Raw genomic sequence first — 10,658 nt, forward strand, 5'->3', positions numbered from 1 at the left:
AGATAGGGTCTCGCTCTGTCACCCAGGCTGGAGTGCAGTGGCATGATCACGGCTCACTGTAGCCTCCAACTCCTGGGCTCAAGCAATCCTCCCATCTCAGCCTCCCAAGTAACTGGAACTACAAGTGCATATCACCGCATCCAGCTATTTTTAATTTTTTGTAGAGATGGGGATCTCACTATGTTGCCCAGGCTGGTCTCTAACGCCTAGACTTAAGCAATCCTCCCACCTTTGCTTCCCAAAGCACTGGGATTACAGGTGTGAGCCAACATACCCAGCCTTATATCATGGCATTTTTGGAGTGAGTTTGGTTTCTAATCACTTCTGTCTCTAAATAGTTTATAACAGGCAACTGATTGATAATTGATGATTAGTGGCAATGACAGTAACAACAGTAGTTAAATCCTTACAACGGCACCTCTTAATAGGACTCAGTCTATGCCAGAAACTGTTCTAAATTCTACACATATATATAAATTCATAACAATCCTAAATTAAGTGTATTATTACGTCCTCTCTACAGGTGAGGCAACCATAGCACAAAAAATTTAAGTAACTTGCCCAAGGTCAAACAGCTAATATGTAGTACAACCTAGACTTGAATCCAGAAGGTCTAGGCTCTATAATCAGTGATGCCCCCAGAATTTGGTTTTCTCATTTGTCAAATGATTTACCATTTTTGAAGTATTAAGCTTTTTTCTTTTTTTAAATGCATAAATGTATACTGAAAGAATACACTCTCCAGAGTTTTTTGGGGTTTTTTTTGTTTTTTGTTTTTTGTTTTGAGACAGAGTCTCACTCTGTCGCCCAGGCTGGAGTGCAATGGCACGATTTCAGCTCACTGCAAACTCTGCCACCCAGGTTCAAGCAATTCTCCTGCCTCAGCCTCCCGAGTAGCTAGGATTACAGGCGCCCACCACCATGACTGGCTAATTTTTGTAGTTTTAGTAGAGACGGGGTTTCACCATCTTGGCCAGGCTGGTCTTGAACTCCTGACCTCGTGACTCACCCTCCTGGCCTCCCAAAGTGCTGGGATTACAGGCGTTAGCCACTGCGCCCGGCCCCCAGAGTATTAATATTTATTATGTATTCTTCCCAATCTTTTTATATGCACAAAATATACACACAGTTTGGGTTTATGTGCTTTTCACAAAATAAAGTTACTGCTAAACTTACTGCTTTACAACTTTTGGAAAGGTTTTTCTCTAGTTCAACAATGTATCATAGACATTCTCCCACTTCAGGGCCCACAGATCTATCTCTATGTCTTGATTTAAAACCGCATGGTAGTCCATTGATGCATATTTTGTTGTTGCCAACTTTCCTCTACTACTAATACTGCTGCCATGAGCATCTTGTATGTATATGTTGTCCATTTGTAATGAGAATATATTCTGATTTCCTTTCTTGTTTTTCCGGGTATAACTGGTCCCCTATCTCCTAAGGGCAACAAAGCATCCTAATCCTTTACTATTTCCCATACGCCATATTCTCAGTGATCACATGTTAAGTCACATCTTTAAATACTTACCCTAATCGATTCCTCAACTCCAGTCCTACTTCCCTGAATGCTTAGCAGGCATCCAATCTATTTGGATGCCTGCTACAACATCTATGCCAGAAACTGCTGAATTCCTCCTTTGCAGTGACTGGAATCTTCCTCCCCATTCGCACTACCAACCTTCTATGCTTTGGCTTGATCACTCACACTACAACTATTGTAACAGCCTATTATCTCTGCCTCCAGGTAACTCCTGTCTCCATATTATTACCACAGTGTTTTTTTAATAATAGGCATCATTAAATCACCAAGTATTTGAGTGCCTACATTCAAATGCATAAATGCTAAACAGAATACAAAGTAATTTAGTAAGGTTTCTATCCTCAAGAATACTGTAAATACCTGCTTTGAAAACTTTCATTTAAAAAATAAAATAACCGGGCATAAAGCAGAGATTGAGACCTGTAGTCCCCTGGTGGTCCGCAGATTAAACCTAGCCTACAAAGTGTAGGCGCAAATACTGTTTTAGATTCTAATTAATGAAAAACACTTAAAATCCAAGTTTAAAAATCATAAAAAGGGCTGGGTGCGGTGGCTCATGCCTGTAATCCCAGCATTTTGGGAGGCTGAGGCAGGTGGATCACCTGAGGTCAGGAGTTCGAGACCAGCCTGGCCAACATGGTGAAACCCCATCTCTACTAAAAATACAAAAAAAAAAAAAAAAACTAGCCGGGCATGGTGGTGGGCGCCTGTAATCCTGGCTACTCAGGAGGCTAAGGAAGGAGAATCGCTTGTACCTGGGAGGCAGAGGTTGCAGTGAGCCGAGATCACACCATTGCACTCTAGCCTGGACAACAAGAGTAAAACTCCATCTCAAAAAAGAAAAAAAAAAATCATAAAAATCCAAGTTTCCGCCCTCTTGAAAAGTCTAGAAACAGCATCTCAAATAGCAACCATCAGCCAGAATTCTGTATCAGTTTCACCTTAAGCAGGGCATAAGGACTCCTATACTTCCCCAAGGCTGTTTTTATTTCCCATTTTCTCCCCAACCCAAGGTCTAAAGTGTCAGTTGTCATTCAGATTCTTAGAAGCAGCCTACTGTTCATTTAAATTGCTTACCTGCTCCCTGTAAACAGTTTATAACTCCTGGACTACAGGATAAAGCCCAAACTCATGAGTCTGGCATTCAAGAACTATCACAGCTTGGCCTCACCACTACATGCAGCCTCTGTTCTAGTCACACAGTCACAAGCCACCCCACCTTTTACACCTCCTTCCCTCAATAATTTCATTCACATTGCTCCCTCACACACTCATTTTCTTGTCATTCTACTTGGCTAAATCCCACCAATCCTTCAAGGTCTAATTCAAATACTACTTCCTCCAAATCTTTGAGCACCCCTCTAGGCCACAATAAATCTTCCAGGGTTGACTGTTCATCCCAGGACATATTTAGCACTTTGTAGCTCTTTAAATAACACGTACCAAATGAAAGATCTAAAAAGTTACATAGAAGTATAGAAAACTTAAGACTTGTTAAACAATTTTACATTTGTAGATCATATGTAGTTACTGCCATCACAAAATTAACAGCAGAAACAAAGTGAAACAATTTTCCTTTTACCTGAGGCTTTTTCTAGAATATTACAAAGTGCAAAAAGAGCTGTGTCATTTGTTTCTCTCAACTTGTGCTCTTAAGTCCTTCAAATTCTGCAAATAAAGGGATCAACACTTCCAACTATAAATTCAAGATTGGTCTATTACTTTTTTTTTTTTTCTTTTTGAGACGGAGTCTCACTCTGTCGCCCAGGCTGGTATGCAATAGCACGATCTCAGCTCACTGCAACCTCTGACTCCTGGGTTCAAGAGATTCTCCTGCCTCAGCCTCCCGAGTCACTGGGACTATAGGTGCCCGCCACCACACCCAGCTAATTTTTGTATTTTTGGTAGAGACAGGGTTTCACCATATTGGCCAGGCTGGTCTCCCACTCCTGACCTTGTGATCCACCCACCTCAGCCTCCCAAAGTGCTGGGATTACAGGTGTGAGCCACCGTGCCCGGCCTTTCTATTACATTTTTACAGATAACCACCGGCATATATCTACAAGCAATGGCTATAATAAAAAAAGAAATAATCTCAGCCAGGCGTGGTGGCTCACGTCTGTAATCCCAGCACTTTGGGAGTGCCGAGGCAGGCAGATCACCTGAGGTCAGGAGTCTGAGACCAGCCTGGCCAACATGGTGAACACCCATCTCTACTAAAACACAAAAATTAGCTGGGTGTGGTGGCATGCGCCTGTAATCCCAGCTTTTTGGGAGGCTGAGCCAGGCGAATCGCTTGAATCCGGAGGGCGGCAGCCGCAGTGAGCCAGGATCACGCCACTGCACTCCAGCCTAGGCAAGAGAGTGAGACTCTGTCTCAAAAAAAAGAAAAAAAAAAAAAAAACAGAAATCATCTCTATTCTACTTCATAACTTTTGCCACTTATCCTGCCAACAAGTTCTCAAAATAACCACTGTAGCACAAACATGATAAAGAAAATTTTTAAAGAGAAAAGGAAGAGATTAATCAGCTTTCTGAAATTAAAAGATAAAAATGGACCAAAACAATATAGAAAAAAAAAAGTAAAGGCAAACACAAACTCACACGCTGACTGGAAAGTTTATTCCATGGCAGCTAAAAATTGTTTGGCCCAAACATCTCACAGATTAAAAACTAAATCACAACCTAACGAGGGTATCTAACACGTCCCCACCAGGCAAGAGTGCAGAGAGACCATCTAATGTTCCTATTTATTTAGAGAGTCTTGCTCTGTCACCTGACTAGAGTGTAGTTGTGTGATGTCCGTTCACTGCAGCCTCAACCTCCAAGCCTCACACAATCTTCTCTCAGCTCAGTCTCCAGAGTAGTTGGGACTACAGGTGCCTACCACCACACCCAGCTAATTTTTTTGTAGAGACAAGGCCTCACTTTGTTGCCCAGGCTGGTTTCAAACTCCTTTTAAATGAGGATTAAGTGATCCTCCTGACTCAGTCTCCTGAAAGTGCTGGGATTACATATATCAGCCACCACACCCATCCTTAATGTCCTTTATAACTGGAAACTGACCAATTTTCACCTTGGAAGGTCAATAAAGTTTCACGAAGTCCCTCCATCATAAACTTAAAGTGACTTAAGTTTACAGAGTTGGACAACCACTATCTACCCAGAGAAACCTGACTGTGGTCTGGGAAACTTTGCAGTTTTGCGGAACAGAGGAATGAGAGGAAGCAGTGTGGCTTGTCACTTGGCAAATTGACAACAATTCTGGCATTATGGAATTAACTGAAATAGTACGAAAATGTAATAAATCACAAGTGTCAGAATGGGAAAACAAATTGTTGTGATACTTTTAAATTTCCATGGAAATCCATGTTTATCAAGTTTACATATTAGTAACCAATATGTAAATTGGTAAGTTTACATATTAGTAACCAATATGTAAATTTATATATTAGTAAACAATATATAAATTTGTATAATAGACTAAAAATAACATCTTCTCAAATATTAGAAATTCCCTGGGCCAGGCGCGGTGTCTCATGTCTGTAATCCCAGCACTTTGGGAGGCCCAGGCAGGCAGATCACGAGGTCAAGAGATTGAGACCATCCTGGCTAACACGGTGAAACCCCGTCTCTACTAAAAATACAAAAATTAGTCAGGCATGGTAGTACGTGCCTGCAGTCCCAGCTACTCCAGCTACTTGGGAGGCTGAGACAGGAGAATCGCTTGAACCTGGGAGGCGGAAGTTGCAGCGAGCCAAGATCGCACCACTGCACTCCAACCTGGGCGGCAGAGCAAGACTCTGTCAAAAAAAAAAAAAAAGAAAAAAAACAGGTTCTTATTCATGGGAATTTCAGGTCAGGTTAAACAACAACCTCCTAACAGGTAAGAGAGGGTAGCAATCCTGAATCAACTTTTCAACTGAATTAAAACATTTCAGTGCCTATTGAGCCCCAGAGACCAATAACTATCAAAAATTTTATCAGATCTCTTGGACAATAAATTATTAAGAATTGCTGTCATAAAAATTACAAATTTGCATTATCTCAAAAAGCACGAATAATAGTGCTATCTCTCAACTATAAACTTGTTTTATTAAATGGTATATATTGTAATGCAGTACAGTTTTCTATCACTTATTTCAAATTCACAGCTATGAAAAGGAGAAATTTTGTTGGGGGAAGGGCGTTACCAATACAGAGTAGCAACCTAGCCATTTTTGCTGGTCCTTGTAATGACAATCACTGGTTGTGCCTAATTTGTCTACAACAATAATGCTTAAGGTGGCTCTCTAATAATAGCGATTGCCCTCTGAAAAGAAAGTGGATCAGGGTATAAAGAGTTTACTCAAAAAAGGCCAAGGATAGTGCTTCAGAAATCCTACCCCTACCACCTGCTGCTTCCGTACAACCACCCCCATCCCCCACACCCACACCCATTTCTAACATCAACTTTCATGAACTGGTAAGAAACATAGTAGAGTAGAATGTTTCTTTGGCTTCCCAAATTGGTAATGTGAATTTACAGTGTAAGGATGGAAAAAATAAGAAAAAAGCTTCAGAAAAATTTTTTAACATTAACACAAAAATAATCAGATCTTTAATATGTGCATATTCTGACAGAGGCTTGCCAATGGTTAAGACCTGTGCCTCTGATAAAGATGATGAACTACTCCAAATTATCAAATAATTTGATACTTTTTACAGTTAAGGAAAACTTTCAAATGAATGTAAATTTCACTGTGCCACTTGACATTTGTACAATAGGAAACCTCTATGTATTTACTTTTCCAACTCTAAGATTAATAGCTTCAGTTCAAGTTTCTTGATTTTAGGTAGTAAAATTTTAAGATATTTATAGTTAATGTAAAAGCAGTAACTATATACCTATGCTTTTTATTCATGACAAAATACACAAAAACAATCTAGCTAACACTATAAGACAAGAAAATGCTTTATTTACCTAGTTATTAAAAATTTAAACTTGAGGAAAGTGTAATTGGTGGTGCATGTTTTTTTAAGCCAAAGATAAATACATAAATCCACTTCATTGTCAAAAGCCATCTTCTCAGCCGGGTGCGGTGGCTCACGCCTGTAATCCTGGCACTTTGGGAGGCTGAGGAGAGTGGATTACCTGAGGTCGGGGGTTCAAGACCAGCCTGGCCAACATGGTGAAACCCTGTCTCTACTAAAAATACAAAAAATTAGCTAGGTGCTATGGCGCACACCTGTAATCCCAGCTACTCTGGAGGCTGAGGAAGGAGAATCGCTTGAATACAGGAGGCAGAGGTTGTGGTGAGCCGAGATCATACCACTGCACTACGGCCTGGGCTACAGAACAAGACTTCGTCCAGAAAAAAAAAAAAAGACATCTTCTCTACTTAATGTAACTCACTAAGTTAATGAACATCTAAGTAACATTAGCAACTTAAAATATCTCTACGGTATTTAGTAAAGAAGATTAATTTTCATTTCTCAGGTGAATTATTTGCAATTTCACATAATTTCACTGGTTACAAACCTAATTTACACTGGTTACACATAAGTTTCACTTTCAGGGTCTCTACTATCCAACTACAGGGTCTTTTCTGCATGGATTCTTATACAGTATAGAGATACACAATTGAAAAACCTTCTCTTTGCTTTCCAATTCATATGTTAGTTTCCATTTACATGTTTCTAAAAAACTGGAGATTCCATTCCCTTCAAAAGACACAATTTCAAAAAAAACGCTCTAAAAAGTTTAGACCCGTCAAATTTACCAGTAGACTTTAATTTCCTATAAAGAAAGCAGTACTAGTTTTCAAATCTAAAAGAAAAAGCTCTCTACAGACTTACATTTGTTCTAATTATTTCCAAAAGTTTTGATTTTTCATAGTTAGATTATACTGTTATTCAGCAGAAATTTTTTATCTTCTCCAAAGGCTACCTATTTCTTCATAATATGAGATTCAGAATTAAAATAATAAAGTGGCAATACCCTAATCGTCCAGTGCACTCAGGAGCTGCACTAATACAAATGAGCTCATTTCAAAAGTAGGGTGTGTGCGAGTGTGCGCGTGCGAGTGTGCGCGTGTGCGAGTGCACAAGCACGCCCTTACAGGAGTATGGGGTGTGGGGTATGACAACATAGATCTAATCTTTCTGGAGTAAGAATTCAAATGCAAATTTAAAACAATACTTGCAAATTAATGTTCAGTAAGAGATGAAGAAATGCTTTGCAAATAGTGAAATGGGAGGCAATCAAGGTAAAACCCCAATATGGCTTGTCCTGAGTTGCCTTAAAGGATGCAAAAAAAGTGGCTTACACGTCTAAAAACTACTTAAACCTCCATTTCCTTCTACAAATTTCAGTTAATATAGAATAAGGGCATTTTATACTTGCCACTGTATTACAACGCAAGTGGCATAATAAGTAAGTCCTAACTTTGTATCACGAAGAAGCTAATGTAATAATGTACACACATCCTGTACTTGCTTCCCTCACGATTATCATAGCTAGGTAAGAGCTGGCAATAAAATATGGAGGCAAGTTGAAGGCCCCGAATCATTTCCATAGTAAAAGGACAGCGGGGCAAGAAAAGAGCACATTGAAGTCAAGAGCTTAATGGGTTCCCACAACCCAGCTCTGCTATGCCTCAGTTCACGCTACTATTTTTACTACAAATCACCAAACAACAATACTATTACTAAGTGAATGCACCCGAACCAAAGAAACAGCCTATCCATAAACGTGCTGGCTTCCTTCACGTCCCAGCGCACCCTTCCACTCCCGACAGTTCAATGAGAATATCATCTCACGAAATGAGTAAGCACACACGCCATTCTACAACTTCGAGAGACATTCACAGTTCTTCCACGGCACACGCGAGAGCCACAGAAGCCGAGCAGTTCGCTGGCACTAAAACGGTGTCTTAATTTACAAGCAAAGCCGTCAAATAACCGTTCCGTAAGAAGACATTTCTGGTCCTCTAATAAGCTGGGGTCCAGCCCTACTGTACGCTCAAAGGCAGGCGACCCTATTCCCAAGCCCCTTACAGCTAAGACTTACGAGGGAAGCGACATTTACATCTGCACTCTCTCCGAATAAGTGCTCTTGGTATTCTGCCTTACGAGGGGACACTGGCTACGTCTCCAAAACTTAGGCAGGCCGTTCCCCGAAGCTGTGGGATCCCACAGGAGTTGTGCTTTCGGAGCCCGGGAGTGCGGTTCTGGGTTGGGGGAGGGGGGAGAAAGAAGTCAAATGGCTTCCTAATATATCATCAAAAGAAGAAAACACAGGTTTGGGACCAGGAAAAGTTCCAGGAGCAAGTCGCTGACAAACAAAAGCTGCACTCGCCCGGCCGCTTTCTTCTCGCCCCCAGCCCGCGCCCCGAGACCACCTGGCCCGGGCGTTTTGACAGCTCCGAGAGTTTCCCGAGCGCCGACGGCTCGGCGGTTCGCCCGGAGTCCGGCCGGGGACTACCTGGGCGCGCTCCGGGCTTCTTTTCTCAATGATCCAGCTAGGCCAAGACGCGGCTACGAGAAATTTCTCCAAAAGAAGAGTCGCGAAGCAGACCCAGTGAAAAGGCCCGACTGAAAAGTAAAGTGTGCGGAGCCGGGCGCCGGCGGGAGCCCGGGCGGGCGGCGCGGAGCGGGGGAGGCCGGGCGCGGGCGGCTACCGAGGGGCGCGGGGCCGGGGCCGGGAGCCGCCGCCGCCCGCGGGCCCGCCCCGCCCCCACCCCGCCGGGGGGCGCCGGGGCGCGGAGGCCGCGGGGCGGGCGCCCGGTGACAGCTCCGGCCCGGCGCCGCTGCTGGCTCCCGGCCTGGCTCCCTCGCACTCAACTTACTTCTTTCTGGCTCTCTGGAAAGGGGAAGCGCCATCTTTGCGAGGCCGGCCCCGAGGTCTTTTGTCTGCGGCTGCGGGGCTCGGGGCCGGGGCTCCAGGCTCCTCGGGGGGTGGTGGCGGCGGCTGCGGCTGCTCCACGCTCTTCTCCTCCTCCGACGACATCCTAGTCACCAGGAAAGACACATGGATCCCGGTCCTCCTCCTGGGGGGCTCCCGCCGCCGCGGCCGCCGCCGCCGCCGCTGCTGCTCGGGTTCCTCCTCCCCGGCTCAGCCTCTCGCATTTCCCGCAGCCCCGGGAGCAGCAGCAGGTACCGGGAGAGGCGGCAACATGGAGCGAGCAGGACACGCACTCACACACATCGGCGCGGGCGCGCGCACCTCCGCGCGCAGGGGCCGGGCGGGGCGGGCGGGGCCGGCGGGTGCAGGCGGGCGGGGCAGCTAGGCGGGCGGGCGGCGTGAGGGGCGCCGGCCCCCGGGGTCTCCGCCCGCGGCCCCTCCCCCGGGCCGCCCGCGGCAGGAGGAGAAAGGGGCCCGGCGCGGGGAGGGCCGGCCGCGGGGCCCGGCGGGGGCGGCGAGGGGGTCGCGCCCCCGGCCGGCCGCCCCTCCCCCGCGCGTCAGGCCCGTCAGGCCCGGGCGGCGGCGGCGGCGAAGTTTTGACAGCTGCTCCAGTGGCGGCGCTGGGCGCCGGGCCGCGGCTCGCTCCTCACACTCGCTCTCTCACACACGCTCGCTCGCTCTCCCGGAGCAGGGGAGGAGGAAGTTTTGCGGGTGTGCGTGGACCCCACACACACGCCGCGCGACCGTGGCCGTCGCGCGAGGCCCGCGCCGGGGATCCCCCGGGGCGACCCGCACCACAGACCTCTCCAACTCGCAGCCGTCGCGCCCACACACCGCCGCCTCGACGGCCCCCGCCCGCTCCCCCACTCTCGGCCCCTCGCCCGCCCCCCGCGCGCCGCCGCTGCCACTCACGGGCCTCGCTCCGCGCATGCCCCGCTCCCGCCGCCCGCGGACGCGCCGCCGCCGCTGACCTCACCGCCCCTCCCCCTCCCCCCCGGGTTCCCTCCCCTTGTGACGCGGCGGCCGGGCCCAGCCGCGACTCCGGCTCCGGCTCCGGCTCCGGCTCGGGAGGTAGCCAAGCTGTGGACCCAGAGATCCGGGATCGGGATCGGGGGACTGCGGGCGAGGGCGGGAGGGAGCCGCGGACACACGCCGAGGCGGCCGCGGTCGCCCGGCGCAGCCCGGCGCGAGGAGCAAATGTGCGCCCGCACGGCGAGGGCAGCCCGGGCT

This window comes from Gorilla gorilla, chromosome 16 (genome assembly GCF_029281585.2).
Source record: "Gorilla gorilla gorilla isolate KB3781 chromosome 16, NHGRI_mGorGor1-v2.1_pri, whole genome shotgun sequence".
In the NCBI taxonomy this organism is placed as follows: domain Eukaryota; kingdom Metazoa; phylum Chordata; class Mammalia; order Primates; family Hominidae; genus Gorilla; species Gorilla gorilla.